This window comes from Eurypyga helias, unplaced genomic scaffold (genome assembly GCF_000690775.1).
Source record: "Eurypyga helias isolate BGI_N326 unplaced genomic scaffold, ASM69077v1 scaffold11612, whole genome shotgun sequence".
Classification (NCBI taxonomy): domain Eukaryota; kingdom Metazoa; phylum Chordata; class Aves; order Eurypygiformes; family Eurypygidae; genus Eurypyga; species Eurypyga helias.
This window is the reverse complement of record NW_010236663.1, coordinates 1-16,818: the sequence shown is the minus strand read 5'-3', so window position 1 is coordinate 16,818 and position 16,818 is coordinate 1. Positions and strand designations below refer to the sequence as shown.

Genomic DNA, 16,818 nt, shown 5'->3' with positions numbered 1-16,818 from the left:
AACCCTTTCTCTACTGACAGGGTAGGCTGAATCCACAGATCTCATGTTCATATCATATGCCCCTCTGTTCACTCAATATGATTCTACAGTTAGCTGAGGCAGAGAAGAATGGGGGTGGAACACGATTTTTGCACTTCTACACCACCGTTGCTAACACTGTTTGTGCAGGGTTGAAGTGTGGTAGAGTCCAGTGCTGACAAACAAATTTCACAATGAACATGTAAGTCTATGTAAATGAGTGTAAACAGATCTTACAATTGATTCTGATTTTGAAATCTGAAAGGAATGAGGAATTATTTTTACTGCTGTGGAACCACTATAGTTCAAAAGTTTTCAAGTTACAGCCTCTGCCACTGCTTAAGGTAAAATGATACTCGCAGTAATTATTGTTGAGAAGATAGCATATCCAGGTAGAAATGTGACATTTTCTGTTTCCAGTTCAGTGCTGGGATTGTTCCTGTAGTCGTAACAGCCACCAGAGAACACCTGGGACAACTGTGTGAAGGCGGGCAGCATTCCCCAGGCTGCAGCGCACTGCTGTTGGCAGGCTGATGTCTGCCTGGCCTCCCTCCCCAGTCTCTCACCCTCCAGTCTAACCAAGCTCAGCTCAGGAATACTGTTGCATAGCAGAGTGGCAGAGTATCAATGATCACAGGGAGAATTCACATAATGGTCTGTTTGTCTGAGTAAAACTGCAGCGGGGCTTTCGGCTTTCCTGCAGTTATTCTAAAGCTCAGGCATGTAATTTCATTGAGGAGATACAAAGCTAACTTTCATGGAATGATAAGCTTTAGCTGGACACAGTCCTATAGCTCTCCCTTTCTAAAATAGGCGATGTGAAACTTCACAAAACTTTCTTTGAAACAGTAATATTTTCATAACTGCATTGACCTGCCTAAAGAAACATTGTTTCCAAGCATCTATAAAAAAATAAAAATCATCATCATCATCCCAATGCTCAGCAGCTGAAACAGCACAGCCAGACCTTGGCACCAAAAGGCAAGAAGGGCTCAGCTTGGAAATGGTGTGGTAAGCCTAAGGTTACTGAGGATGGCCATGGAAAAAAAGGATAGCTATTTGTTCAGCTGCTTCTCCTTCAGTTCAGCGAGATGATACATTTAACTAAGTGTATGCTAAAAGGTAAATATACTTACGTGCCAACCCGGATACAACCGGTGCAATCAAGGTGTGGACCAGAGATGCCCAAATGAATCTGAAGGACAAAACCAGTATAAAAGAGAAGGCTGAAAAATATACAAAGTAAGTTTATAAAGAGTAGTACAAGCCATTTAACTTTAATCTTAATTACTTTAAAGATCAATTTAAAGTTCTTGCAGAATTTTGGCTTTTATTTTAAATAGTGGTCTCAAAAGCAACAGCATTTATTAAAGCTGGCAACCTTCCAAGCATGCAAAACACAGAGTTACCTATAACTTACTAATAATGAGCTTATAACTGAAATAATTCACTTTGGGAATTATTAGCTTTTCAATAATATTTTGTGTAAGAATGAATTTAAAATTTTCATACTGGTGCCATTTTTTTTCATCAACGATTTCTTACAGTCCCCTGAAATGAGGTATATGATCATATCAAGGAACACAGAATCTGTTATTTCATAGATCTGTATTTCATCAGTCTATTAAATGCCTCCTGATAAAACACAATCACTATTTCTTAAAAACAACTCTGCTCAGAGAATATGAAAAATGTCACTTAAATTAAAAATATAAAGTTAATAGAAACATTTGAAACATCACATTTTAACTGAGTATTATTATTCACTTTTTATTTATAACCTTACCTAGTGCAAGGACACTCAGTCCTATCACACTATCTCTTCCTGCCAATATTCCAGTCAGAATTCAGAGAAAAACATACATTTCATTAACCATACTTATTAAGACAGATGCTTATTTGGAATAGCATTCAGGATTTTGTGGAACACATAGATTAAATAATAGAAAAGATTTACTGGAAGCTTAAAAGCAAAGATGGTAAAAAATATTACCTACTGGACAAATAGTTTCACATCCTCAGAGACCTATTACATCATTCTCTTTCAAGCCCTCTGCACTACACCACAAGCACCCTCAGCACAGTGTCACAGCCACGGATGGCCAGTCTGATCTGTAATCTGGCAGGCATCCGCCCTGCCCAGGAGGAGACCTTGCACACGGAGACTGACACAACAGGGCACTGGGCATGGGAGTGGTCTGTTACAAATGGTAGTTTCATGTTTCTTCTGTAAAATAAACTCCTAGCAGCACCATGCCTTTATCGCTCTACCAGAACATCCATTCAGGATCAACCTGGGGAAAAAAATGCACTACTACCTCAACCCCTATCAGCTTGTAGCTCCTATTTCCATTCTAGTCTGGCTTCACCTGCTCTGCTCCCACGTGTTTACGTAAAACCTAAACTCACGCTAACGTAGCTGTAAGCTATGTTGTTGTAGATAATTCTAGACCACAAACGCTTTGCATTGGTTTTATGATATTTAAGCATTCTAAAAGCCACATCAAAACAATGTTTGTAAGGTACAATTAACACCACCAAATATTTACATACGAAATTATTTGACACTCCCAGACAAGCTTCTTGAATATATTTATTGTACCACTTCAGCAATGCTGTGCTACAAAGACATTCATAACTAAAAAGGAGAGGTTTGTTCATCAACAGTTAAAATATTCTCTGACTAACTTTGCTTCTACTATGAAATATTACTGTGCAAGGCGAATAACGCTGCTGAGTTCTTTGCCAAAGAGAAAAAAGCCTTGAAAAAAGCAATTCTTACCTTGGTGGAACTGGCAGTGTGGGACACAGGTCAGCTGCCTTCGGATTTAGTGTGTAACTGGAAATGTCCAAGTTGTAAATGCTAAGACAAGAAGCAAAGGGGGGTGGGGGGTGGGAAGAGAAAATTACAGTATTAGTTAATTAGTTTTAGAGAAAAACACATTATCAGTTAAGTTTTGTTTATACTTCTGCGTTGATCCCTCAGCAGGCTATATTCATCCCTGATATTCCAGTGGGAATGTAACAGTAGTTAACTGTCTAAATCTAAATTAACCTCTGTCTAATCTTTTGCCTCCTAGACTTAATTATAATTACAATTTACAGATCTTCCTGGAGGGCAGGCACGGATTTTGTTCCACAGTGCAATACTTCAGCTCTGAACTGTTACTCATTAAGGTAAGATAAAAGAAAAACCTAAAATGACAGAAGCTACAATAGAACTAGGCACCTTATGATTTAGAACAGAATATATATCTACCCAGAAACTTAACGTTTTCTGGCCTCTAGGCTAAATATTACTAGATACGCTGCTAATAATACTCTGCTCCATTATAGAATGCTTCTGGAAAAGAAAGGCTGGAATCATTCAAGCCATTCAGAATGCAATACTGCCCTCTCCCTTGAGATAAACATGCAAGCAGCTTTAGCGTGTAGATGGAATTTGATGCAATAATATCCAGTGACACTGAAAATACCTATATCACAGGTGTTTACAGCTTTCTGTATATAGCAAATGACAGCAAACGATCCAAAAATGAACATAAAACAAATATTGTCAATCTAAATAGCATTCCTTGCCAAACAAAACAAAACAACAAAAGAATTGAATTCTGACCTCCAATAAAAATAGGCATTAATATTCATATGGTCTGCAGTTTACACATGCCCTACAGAATAAGAGTGAGGCTACAGGTTATTTTCTGTTGGACATGAAAGAACCAGAGCTGCCTCTTCTGACATCGTATCCATCTTGAACATCAGAATAAAACAAAATTTCTAGGTGGAATAGCAAACTTCGGGATGTGATGTCTAAAGGGATGAAAACACTTGTGTATCTCTGGAATTAATAATTACACCATAGTTTTAATTAAATTTAAAAGAACCAGTCAGACAAGTTTTTCAAATAACGTATGATCTCTGCTTACCTACTGGCACCTCCACCAAACTACACTAGTTTTTACAGCAAAATCTCGGTATTATGCAGGAATTAATCATCAACTCCTGAATTTGCATGAGAGAGGTGTAACATTTCTAGAAACCATGGCTTTGAAATAAAGCAGAAACAAGACATTTTATTTTCTGTTGCTATGGACTGCTCAGGAGATTAATGGTAAGAAATTACTCCCTAGCGTAACAAATATAGGGATAACAAAGTGAAAGTTGCTCAACTGTTGTACAGATACACTAAGATACTCATATTCCCTGTTGCACACCATTATTCCTTGCAAAACTCTGGAGGTCTTCCAAAGAGTTGAGTTGCTCTTGTGGACAACTAGACACGCACAAGGAAAGTGAATTGGTTTTGAGGTTTTGCATTTTCAGCCTGCATGAACTCAGAAAGAACTGATACCTAGAAAGATTTTTTTTTTTTTAATGTAAAATCATGCTACAATAGCTTTTCCTTCCCATTCCATAAATACTCCTTTTAACCTATGCATTTTTGTCTTGAGGATGCAAACAGTTAAATTTAAAATTCACCTCTCTGTACAAGGCCAGAGCAAGTCATATGGATAAGTTTAGCCCTATTGCCTCCTTAGAGCTTTCCTTTGTCTATTATTGAAAGTATATAAATTAAGCAGAGTATCACAGGAGAAGATATATGGGGTTCCTGATTAAAGTAACAGGAAAGCAGTGGTAGGGTGCCAAACATTATCCCTGCAGAAACTTGTGTGTGTCACTAGGCGAGGTCACTCAAATGGTAATTTTTCACACATGCTCACTGCTTCTCATTTTTCAGGGTGCTCTTCAAGACACACCTGGGCAATACAGCTGCTGAAATGTTGAGCCCTTGCAGCTGCTAGTGATTTTAAACAAAGGTATATTTTAAACACATGAAGTATAATTAAAATGCAGGTTACCCGAAATTTCAGGAAGATGCATTCTTTAACACATGTGAAAAACCTGGGGAGAGGCACACTGTGGACTTAGGTGACACTGCACTGATCTTTTAGGTGTTCTGCTGTCAGATCAAACTCCTAGCAGATCAGCTCCCAGGGGCAGTTAAGCACCTCAGCTGGCCAAGTGCCAGCAACGTAAGACACCATGCCTAGAAATGCAGCTTAAACCCTGCTCATGTACCCCACAAGGGCCAAAATGCCCCTTGGAAAGAACCCCCCAAGGGCCAAGAAGCAACAATTCTTCTGGGAAGCTGGTGAAGTCCTGAGCATTAGTTTACCCAATAGCTTATTTACAGCACTCGAGCTATCAAAAGAACTCAGTGATTCAGTCATCTCTTCTGCCCCATGTGGTGTAAATTACATTTCACACACACACCAAGGACAAGACACCAGGGTCTACAGCTACCTGCCAGCTGCTGGCAGCAGCCCGTCTTCTCAGTCCCACATTAACCACTACTACTTTGCATGAGGTTGTTGAACATCAGCTGTGCTGGAGACAGAATGCACATACATGATCCAGCACAACTAGTTTCCAACCTAAGGTTTAGAGCTGTTATTTATTATTCTACTTCTAACACTTGTGACTAAAGATGGGACCTGGGCAAAAACAGAGTCTCCTACACAAACCTGTAAATTCGTGCTTACTTAGCCTCCAGTGCGTCTCATTTTCATATACACGTTTGCAGTCTAACTAGTTAAATAATATTTTTTAAAATTATGACTGCATGTTAATGCTGTCTCAATATGGAGATCTTTGTAGAGATCCCACAATTAAAGCTGACATACTACTTGTGGATATTTGTTACCATAACAAAATATTTTCAGATCCAGTTTATTTCCATACCAAATATTTGTTAATAACAAAATTGTGCTCAGAAGAAAAAGAATAAATGAGCTGGCATTGTAACTCAACCTGAAATACGTTTTCAGAATGATTCTGGCATTCCTTCTAGAGACGGATGTTACAGGTCCACTGCCATAGCATGGCAAATACTGTGTACATGTGAATGTGTTTTTTTTTTTTTAAGTGCAGAATGCTGGATACAAGCCATAAATATTGTTAGGTAATAGATGGCTCTATGACTGCTGGAAAGGTATGTCTATACATGCCAGTGAAATGCATTTCCACAAAGTTATTAATGTGGTTTCAATTTTTTTCACTATGTGAACAAATCGGTGTCGCAAGATTTTTTTAATCTTTCAAAACAAAGTCAAACAAAATGAAACAAATACATGTATGCAACAAGCTATTTCACAGAAACTGAACAATAAAAACAGTGAGAGAAAACAAACAAAATCCTAAATTCTCACCGTTCGACAGGTTTAATTTTTGGCATTTCCTCCACTGGTCAAAGCACTAAGCATAACACTGCATGTAAGAAACCTATCCTGTTCACACAGTTCAGCTTATTTAGTGCTCAAAATGTGTATGTATTCTTTTGCATTAGCTTCCATTAAGAGTTATTAGGAATTGAATGGAAAACTGGTTAATAGTATATTCAGAAGAATCTTGAGTATCCTCAGACATATCATGAAACAAACATTCCTATTTAAGAAAGACCAAGCCTGTACCCAAAAGCTTGTATGCTGTTTTAAGCATGGGTCAATTAGTGATGATATAACATTCGATGGACATGTTGCAAGGTAACAAGACTACAGCGAATGAGATAAACAGAAATAAGAGCTCAGTCACAACCTGGACTAATTGACAACAAAGCAAATTATAAATAACCTAGCCCTGTGTATATGTGGCATCAAAAGCATATGGGCAGAGCTTAAATGTCTGTGTAACAGCCACTGCAATACACTCCTGCACTGCCACAAAGGTCAGTTCTGTCCCAGGACAATCCTGGGACCTTAACACCTGTGCCCATGATAATTTCAGTTTAGATTTAGTATACCAATGTGCAGAGCCCTGTTAGCTTTGGATCTGACTTTTAGAAAAAGGTATGTTTACCAAACCAGCCCAAGAAGGAAAGAAGGAGAGCTGCCAGGGAGTGTCTGTGCACTTTCTGTAAATGACTGGTCAGAAACACTGTCTCCAGAAGCCTAAAATGAAATACAGAAAGAAAAGAAAAGAAATGAAAAGAAAAAAATTACTCCAAACTTCCTGTGAAATTAGAATCAAGTTTTAAATGTCTGAGATTTCTGAAACAGCATAACCTTGCACTTTAACCTAGTCACAAAGAGTGATTTCATTATCTGATTAAGAAAAATAATTCTAAAAAAACAGTGCCAGTGATGAAGGCTGATATTATAATTCGATGGCTTTCTGTCATCAGATGTTAATATTAGTCTTCATTGTTGATCTGGCCCTTTTTTGAATGATATTCCTTAAGTTTTGTGTTATATGCTTATTGTAAATAAAGGAAAACAGCAAGTGAAGCAAGTATTTTTAATAAAATCTAGATTCCAAGCAGCTGGAGTTCATGGAAAAACACTGGAATCTGCAGGAAGGACTGTTTTTACTGAGCACCACCAATCGTGATTCTTGTATTCCTTCAATTAGCCTAGGAGAAGTTATAACTCATGATTAGAAGAGGATTTTAAAGAAATAATTAAGTCTTTTCATGGTAGTATGGTTTTTCCGAATTTCAAACACGATCAAGTAAAGCATTTATTCTATTTAATTACAGATGAGTAATTTTATCGCCTGTCACTAGGTGGTGCTCTGCTCCTTGTTTAGAGTTACCCCTTTTCGCATCGGTGAGGAGGGGTTTATGCTACAGTCAGTGTTCACAAATGAGGATTTTCATGCTGCATTTGAAGAAAATACCAGGAAGCAAGGCTCAGATCGGCTATGGAATTCAAACATCCACATCCAAAATGTAAAACGGAAAACTCTTGCTTTTGTGTTTGTCCAATTCTGCAAGTGCCCAAATTGCCAACATTGATTTTAAACTTTCTATCTTACAACTTCCACAGGAAGGAGCCTGGTTCTGCAGCTGAGTGATTGAAGCACTCCGTGGGGAGTAGGGAGTTTTAGAATTGACATTTTGTAGGGTTGATCCAGTTTCACCTGAAATAGAAATGAGATTAAAAAGGAGTTCTGGAAAAAGAGTATTGGATTACAGAACTGTGTCTTCTATGACAGCACTAATGACTTGGCCAGAGAGGTGTTCACTGGCTTGTGCACTCTCTCACTGGTGAGAAGCACAGGTTGGAACCTTTGGTCTCAATCCCTTGGTCTACATGCAGAAGATGCCGACTTTATAATGTGCTTCATCTAAGTCTTCTGTTCAACTACAGCCACTTTCCTGGGAGATCAGTGTGATGATTCACTTATGGGTCTTCACTGCTCTCTCAATACGTAAGGTTTCTTGTGAAGGATTAAAAAAGAAGAAAAAAAAAATTAAATCCTGGAGTACCCAGGAACTCACAGTGATTTAATTGTGAATTGAGACAGTAACCATTCAATCCGCTTGGTGTGTTGTGGTAGGGCAACCACAGGATCAAGAGGAACTTATAATTTTTATGATCTTTTTTACATATTACCCATCTTCAGACATGCTTATCATCATCAGCAACAGGAATACTGCAGCAGTGAAAACTCATGGGCATTTTTCTCTGGTTTTGATTCTTTGTTTTTCATAAAGTCACCCAGAATATACAGCAGAATACCAGACAAACTCAATCTTCCTGACTCCAAGTCTCTGTTTGAATCACAAGGTTCTTATTATTTCTTATTAGTGTGTTGTTTGTTTGTGGAGGGTTAATCCTGGTGCTACCTGCACCTAAGGCTCATCTTTATTACTAAGAAATTTACCTGGCTAAAACTGGGACAGGAATTTGGGTTGGGAGAGGAAGGCCTTAAATGAAAGCATGACAGTTCTTTGCCAGACCGGTTAAGTGAGATGACTACCCCTATCTGTATTCCCTTCTGGCTCAGGCAAGGAGCAGAGACCAATTACTTTAATAACAACTGAGAAAGTCGACCTAAAAGCGAACATTTTCTGCCTAGAGAAGGTGCAGCTGAGCATAATATCCATTACTCCCGAATGATCTTGCTTATGTACACTAGCTTAGCAAATAGGCACTATTCCCTGTATGTAGCTACGCTGCTTGGAATATCCTGAACTGAAACACCCAGAGGCTAAACATAATGCCACCTACTGCATTCAGGCTGCTAGTCAGGTTTTCTGACAATTTCCACTCTAAGACCTGGTGTTTATGACCTTGCCTTACTTGAACCAGTGTCCGGGATTTCCCATTGCAGGTGCTGAAGATTTTTGGACAAATTCAGCACAAATTATTCAGTCATTGCTAAGAATGAAATCAGACAAGCAGACATCATCGCATCCCCTTTTTGCTTAGTAGTAAAGAAATTCTTATATGTGATTTGGATCAGAGATTTTTAATGGTCAAGGAGAAAGAAACATTTTTTCCTTTTTTCCAATGTCTGAGAAACATTTGCTCAAATCACTCTGAGCAATCACAGCGTGTGCTCAGTCAACATCCTGAGCTTCATAGCTAAGGAATCTGAAGGCTGTGTCTGCATGGTGTTCTCCTGAGGCTGCATGAGGCAGTTTGGACTACCCCCAAATGTGCTTCTGGCCTGCAACTTATTTCACTGTTTTGCCTGTGCCTCAGTGATTGCCTCGGTGGTGGCCAGGCACAATGGACAAAGAGGATCCTCAGGTGTATGTAAAGAAAAACAAAAGGAGAAATGGCTATTGCTGTTAAACAGCTTCCCAGATGTGATAAGGAATACCTTGATTAATAAGGAAAGCGGGGCCTAGGTGCTTTCTGACAATGATTAGGGGATTCATAGCAGTATCAGGAAGGATCATTAAAACATTTAACTTATTGCTGTACATAGCGGGCCTCTTGAGTCACAGTAACTGTGGCTGACTGAAAGACAGGGCTAGCTCAGCAAAGACAGCAGAAACAGGAGTCTTAAAGGAAAATTGTTCTGACAGTAGGGGAATGGCATCCAGAGAGAGGATGTGGACAGGGGACTGGCTGGCATGGACAGCATCCAGCATTGGAGGGAAGGGTAGGACTGGATGCAAATGTGACTGAGAGCCAGGAAGAGATGGCTAGAAGAGGGAGGTGAAAACTGAACAAAGAAGGAACCTGAGAGCTACAGGAGGTTAGCATTGATATAGGGAGGCATACAGCTGGCCAGGGAAGAGGGTAGGTCAGAGAAGCATGAAAGCTATGTGGTGATTAAACAAGCAAGAGTGCAAATCCTGAAGGTACATAAAAGATTAAGACTGTGGGGAATGAGCAAAGGAAACTGAGTCTGCTACCACTCCCTTTCACAGCCAGAGTATGACCTTTCCTCTGTTGTCAGCAAACATTCACAATGCTGACTTGAAAGTGCCCTGTCACACTCTGGGCTGACTAACAACTAAAATCACCCTACCAGGTTGCTGATCAACCTGCTAGTACTGTCAGTTTACTCCACTGGATCAGCTGGCAGACCTGACCCAGTATCTGTCCTATGTATCTAGTGAATCTGATCCTTCTCGTGACTTGAGTTAGTGCCTTTATGATGATCTATGTTAGCTTTTCTCTTTGCTCATCTAGAAAATCCCACCCGATACGTTTACAGCTGGTAAGTTAAATATTCGTGTTATCCATGCAATCATGAAAATGTACAAAAGACAAAATAAACAACATTTTTCTCTAGTGATATGATGATTTTTGAGATGCTCCTCTACTCATCCTTAAAAGTCACTTGAATTTAACAAGTTAATAATCAATTAATAAGCCACTTATTCCAGCTTCCAATGAACATCAATCCCACTTTCTTCTGGATAGCTCCAATGCATTAAGGAGTTCTATTTTTATTTCAGAATATTGATTATTGACTAGATTATCCAGGGATCTAGAAGAATAGAGTGTGCACATCTTATAGCCCAGCTATATAGCTTTAGCTTACCACAGTTAAGGACCACCCATCCCATCATTTACCAACCATATGAATCATTCAAGGAAAGAGTATAATGCCACAAAGTTAATTTGTTCCACTTTTCACATGAGCAAGCAGACATCTGCACAAAGAGCCCTTTCATTCCTGTCAATATGCAAACTAGAGTACAGTCTGACCCTAGGAAAATGTTTTGAGTGTGTTTGCTGAGTTGAATCTGACAATAAACTTTAGAGCTGACTCATACCAAGGTTTCAGACAGAGCGAGAGCATCAGTGTTTTCAGGATTACATGGTACTTTATATACCAACACAGACAAGAAACAGCACGAGAGCTGTAGCTTTGTGGCATGTCAGAATTGCAGTGTACTTACTCAGTGCTCTGATTGGTAAACAGCATGGGTAGCATAAGATGGAAGAGCTTGAACTGGAACTACTTCTGTTGTTCAGGACTGCTGATGCCTCGCTCCATTCCAAAGAGTAGACATGACAGTACATCTGAGTGTGTCTATAGAGAACAGAAAAGTGATTGTATTGCTTTTCACAACACCCCCAAAATGCCAGGGGAGGGAATTGCTTGAGTTTTAGAGAAATTGAAAAGTGAAAGATGTGGATTTGTAAGGTTGGAGAAGGGTGGCTTGTTCTGTAGATTATGTAAATTGAAAAGAAGGATGGAAGGCACTCTTGAGAGCAGTGAAAAAATGAGACCCAGGATAAATCCAAACCAAACATGCAGCTAGCAAAAGACATCAAGCTGAACCACATGCAGTCTGTAGAAATATCCGTGCCCAACACAGTCAGGTCTAGTTTTGAATGAAAAGGATGGGAGGTTTTCATTAATTGGGTGGAGACCAAGGCATTGTGGTTGTTATTAACATGGGGATAAGCAACAGATTCATTACAAGGACTAGACGGAAGTCTTTTGTGCCAGCACAAGACTATTGGTAGTTTAGTTCTTATAAGGACAACTTATATTAATGTGTTCAGCTACTGAATGTTTGCCAACAAAAAATGATGCCAAATCCAGACAGACAGCTTGGACTCTAAGCTTGGCATTAGGCCCTTTCAGAACTGCGTCTGGACAAGGAGCTGCTGCTCCTGCCGCAGATTTCCCCACATGATGTCACCCTTAGGCAGTTTCGTCAGCCCTGATTTTTGCCTCCAGCAGAAGGGTTATGAACTCCAGACGGCAAGCCCATATATAGAGCATCACTTTGTTTGCAGTATCTTTTGAGTGACTTAAGTACAATTTTGTTGTTGATTTTCGTTTTGGACTTTCTGGGCACTACTTTACACTGGTTCCTCTAGTAACTACTTAGGACTAATTTAATGGATTTATTGTGTCCAAATGTTTATTGTACAGAGGTTTAAAAGCATGCAAAATTCTATCTGTATTTCATAGTTGTTTGAACCAAAACCTATTACAGGATAGTGAGGCTTGGACAGCAGCATATATTTTCCTGTTCTTTTCTTCTTACAAACAATACAGTTTTTATATAAAGAAGGCATTAGACCATCTAGTCTATTAAAATGTAATGCTCCCAACCACATCCCATGGAGCCAGCAGAGAATCTACTCCAGTTATTAGGCTATTTGTAGACTTCGTTGTATTCACTGCAGTGTGGCCTATTGTTTATACTACACACAAGAATAGCATATATTACTAATACATAACATATTAATTAAAAATATACCATATATTGTCAAAAGATATATTTTAATATATTAATACATTATTAATACATAATACATTAATACATAAGAATTACGCTACATAAGAAAAATCATTACTTAGGAGTTCCAGGGTAAGGCTCTTCATGTGTAATAATGTGTTCTTGCATAATTTTATAAAACTGGACAAGATCCAAAGTTTCACTGCAAAGCACATTAAAAAGACTCAAAGTTATAGCATCTTCATTGCTTGAAAAGAGAGTACTGAACATCCTGCTTTTGCAGGGAGGAAAAGTGACTGTCTATTTCCTTAGTGTCCATAGGCTTCCCTGCCAAAGAATCTACAATCTGCCCTACAAACATTGATGTTTAAACTGCAAGTTTAAAAAATCTGTATGTGGATAGTCATGCTGAGTCAGATGATGGCCCACAAGATGTCTATGATTTATCTGACCTATTCTTCATACTACCTTTGGTTTATCTTCATGTTTTTACAGACACTTCTTATAAATTACCTGCCCAATTAAAGTTTCACCTTTATTAGTCACGAGAAGAAAATCAACAGTGAGTAGAAGGCAAACACTGGTAGTGTTACAGAATATGCGATGGCATGAGTTACATAAACAGTTTATTCATCTTCATTAAGTTATACTGAATCAGCACTAAGGCCACGTATGAGAAACTCTCAGATGAGTAGCGCTACCTCATAGGACTTCTGTAGTCATCCTTTTAGGCACAGCTGTTTACAGAGTAAGAGTCCAATGGCTGAAATATTTGCCAAGAACAGTGGTCCAGTTCTGCAAACCCTAATTAAATGTTGAACAGCTAGAGAAATAATTCCAACTCTATGAAGAGTTCCTGGGATCCAGCACTATATGCTACTGTTTCAGAGACTGGAACACTGAGATTGAAAGTCTTTTTCACAACATCTTTGTTTTCACCATTATCCAAAAGATACAGAATATTGTTACATGTTGTATATCAGACTCTCTTCTAAGACCTTGTCCTGCAAATACACATGAAGTTCAGCTAGTTAGCACAACTGGATTCTAAAACGAGAAGACTCACAACTCCATGTCATTGAACACCCCTACTCTGTTCCAGGGCTCCATCCATTTGCCTCCTAGTATTTCACGTACCAATGAGTAGTTCAATTCAATGTTTCCATCAATCATTTAAAGTGAAAGAAGAAACAACTTTCCTATAACAGCAGCAAGATCAATATTCACTAATTTTGTAGTATGGACACTAAAGCTAATTTTGTTCCATTTCTAAGGTTAGATTTCAGAACTGTATTCTTCTGAGACTTCTTTTCAAGTAGTAAAGCTGCTTCTGTAGTAACAACTCATCACTCTGGTCAGATTACAGAATTATTATAAGCAATGTTATTTTGCAAAATGTTTTTTGTGGTGTAAGACAGAATGAGACACAGTATTACTTTTGTAGCAGACACTGGGACCTATGTAAAGAAAAACGTTCTAGATATAGTTGCTGTATTGATTTTTAAGCTTTGCACATAAACCAAGGAGTGTTACTCATCTATTGTGATTAAACAACAGAACAACAGTATTCCTAGTCTGTCACATTATCAGTTTATAGCTACTGTACTTTGATAATATTCATGCAATAAAAAAAGACTTATCATTCTACTAGCTATTCCTACAAGAGCTACATTTTTCCTAGTAACTGCATGTCATTTCAGTGGACTAACCAATTAGGTAATGTATGATACAAAACCCACTTAATAGAATGTAAAAATATCTTCTTTGAGTGGCTATTTGGGGAAACAACATTTTGCAACAATCATTGCATGTTTAATAATGGAAAGATATTTTGAAAAGAGGATGTTGACCCTCTTTCTAGTGACTAAAATTTGAAGTAGTCTGAGCAATGGCAGTATGATAGTTTCCTGTTCACGTCATATGTTTGCACAACATAATGTTGCTGATAACGCCAACTAGTAAAGTGTATAACACCCAAAGGATGTGCATGTGTCTGGGAATTCCCATGGTCCTTCCTGTCTACCGGTAAATAGTGTTTGTAGGAATATGACAAGACTAACATCTATGGGCTAATCATGCACACTTATTCATAGAGTTTACCTCACTTGACCCTGTTGACCTGTGAAATTTACACTTAAAATTTTCATATTTATATAGTCAGTTATGTAGCTAGTAGTAATGCAGCTTTCGGTCAATGCTTGGCTCAGAAAATAAAGAACATGGCATACCAAAAATTATTTCAAATTTGATTCTGTTTGTGTATGTAACTGTTGTAGAAGAGCTAGAGGCAAAAAATTATTCTGCTCTGTTTCTAGCTTTTCTTTGAACCCATAGAAACCTGTAGGTCAGGTAGTGGTCTCACTCCTGTGGCTGAAAACAGAGCATTTTGAAGCACACCAGGACATACCAGTAACTTGCACTCACAGTGTTCTCCCTTACAGTTACTTGTTTGTAGTAATTTTCTTGCTCATTCTTGCAGGAAAGATTTGCATCTGATTGGGATTATATGCAGGGATCTGGTCATTAGATAGTTTCTCCCTTCTTCTGTGCCTCACTCACTGCTGTCAAGCAAGTATCTTCACGTCTCCATACATCAGTCTTGCATCTTGCTTGGTTAACTGGGAGAAACTGTCTTCATCTACTCTAACAAGACACTTGCACATGTATGTATAAGAAGCAAGCTATCTGTGCCACAAACAGTTTTGTTAACTATTTTAATCTGGTTATGTTCTGCTATAGACCATACTTGGTGTAAGGAGAAAAAAATCTATATTGCATATAAGTTATAACTTTGATACTACCCATGTAACAAGATTGTTGAAGTTCTAAATACAGTGGCCAGTGTACAGCAGATTTCTTATTTTAATCTCATTTATTTAGAAAAAACCCAAATATTCAATCTTGTATTAGGAAGATAGGCATTAAAACCAAGTATATTTCTCTTAGATAATGTAATCTGAATAAAAACATTCAGCTGTGATATGTTTCCCCCAGGAATTAGTTATCTGCAAAGAAGTGTCAACATTCCCACCACTGGGAGTCACAGCTGGAGCTCAGTTTACTTGATTTTTTTTAAAAAAACATTGATAATACCGATAGTGTTGTATGCCATCTCTCCACAGAATAATGCAATATCCATTCTCTGAGGCACAAAAAGGAAGCCTACAGCGGGCGAAAGTAGGAACAGGTAGCCTGGGAAGATGACAGAGAAATTGTCTGAGAAGCCAGGGATCAGGTCAGGAAAGTCAAAGCCCTGATAGAAGTAAACATGGCCAGAGACATCAAGGACAACAAGAAGGGCTTCTATAGGTACATAGGTGACAAAAAGAAGATCAGGGAAAATGTGGCCTTCTCTGGAAGGAAATGAGAAAACTGGTTTCCCAGGATATGGAGAAGGCCGAGGTGCTCAATGATTCTTTTGCCTCGGTCTTCACTGGCAGGGGCACAAGCCGTACCCCCTGAGTCACGGAAGGCAAGGGCAGGGACTGGGAGAATGGAGAGCTGCCAATGATTAGAGAGGATTAGGCTTGGGAACACCTGAAGAACCTGAAGGTGCGGAAGTCCATAGGACCATACATCTGTGGGTCCTGAAGGAACTGGCAGATGGGATTGCTAAACCTCTATCCATCATATACAAGAAGTCATAGTGGTCTGGTGAAGTTCCCACTGATTGGAAAAGGGGAAAAATAACCCTCGCCTTTAAAAAGGGAAAAAGGATGGATTAGGCTTGGGAACACCTGAAGAACCTGAAGGTGCGGAAGTCCATAGGACCATACATCTGTGGGTCCTGAAGGAACTGGCAGATGGGATTGCTAAACCTCTATCCATCATATACAAGAAGTCATAGTGGTCTGGTGAAGTTCCCACTGATTGGAAAAGGGGAAAAATAACCCTCGCCTTTAAAAAGGGAAAAAGGATGAACCAGGGAACTACAGGACAGTCAGTCTCACCTCTAGCAACGTCATGGAGCAGATCCTCCTGACAACTATGCTAAGGCACATGGAAAATGAGGAGATCGTTGGTAAGAGCCAACATGGCTTCACTAAAGGCAGATTGCACCAGATAAATTTGATGGCCTTCAATGACAGGGTTATGATGTTGGTGGATAAGGGAGCAGCAACCAATGACATCTACCTGAACATGTACAAAGCATTTGATACTGTCCTGCATTACATCCTTGTTTCTCAATTGGAGAGACATGGATTTGACAGAATTGACCACTCAGTGGGTAAGGAACTGGCTTGATGATTGCACTCAGAGAGTTGTAGTCAACAGTGAGCAGCGTTCCTCAGAGGTTGGGATTGGGACTGGCACTGGTTGACATCTCTGTCAGGGACATGGATGGTGGGACCAAG

At 39.0% G+C, this 16,818-nt stretch overlaps 1 pseudogene; it reads right to left on the bottom strand.

Moving 5' to 3' along the window:
- LOC104506280 overlaps nucleotides 1-16,428 on the bottom strand; it is a 43,464-nt pseudogene extending 27,036 nt beyond the window's left edge.
- Between the last annotated feature and the right edge of the window lie 390 nt (nucleotides 16,429-16,818).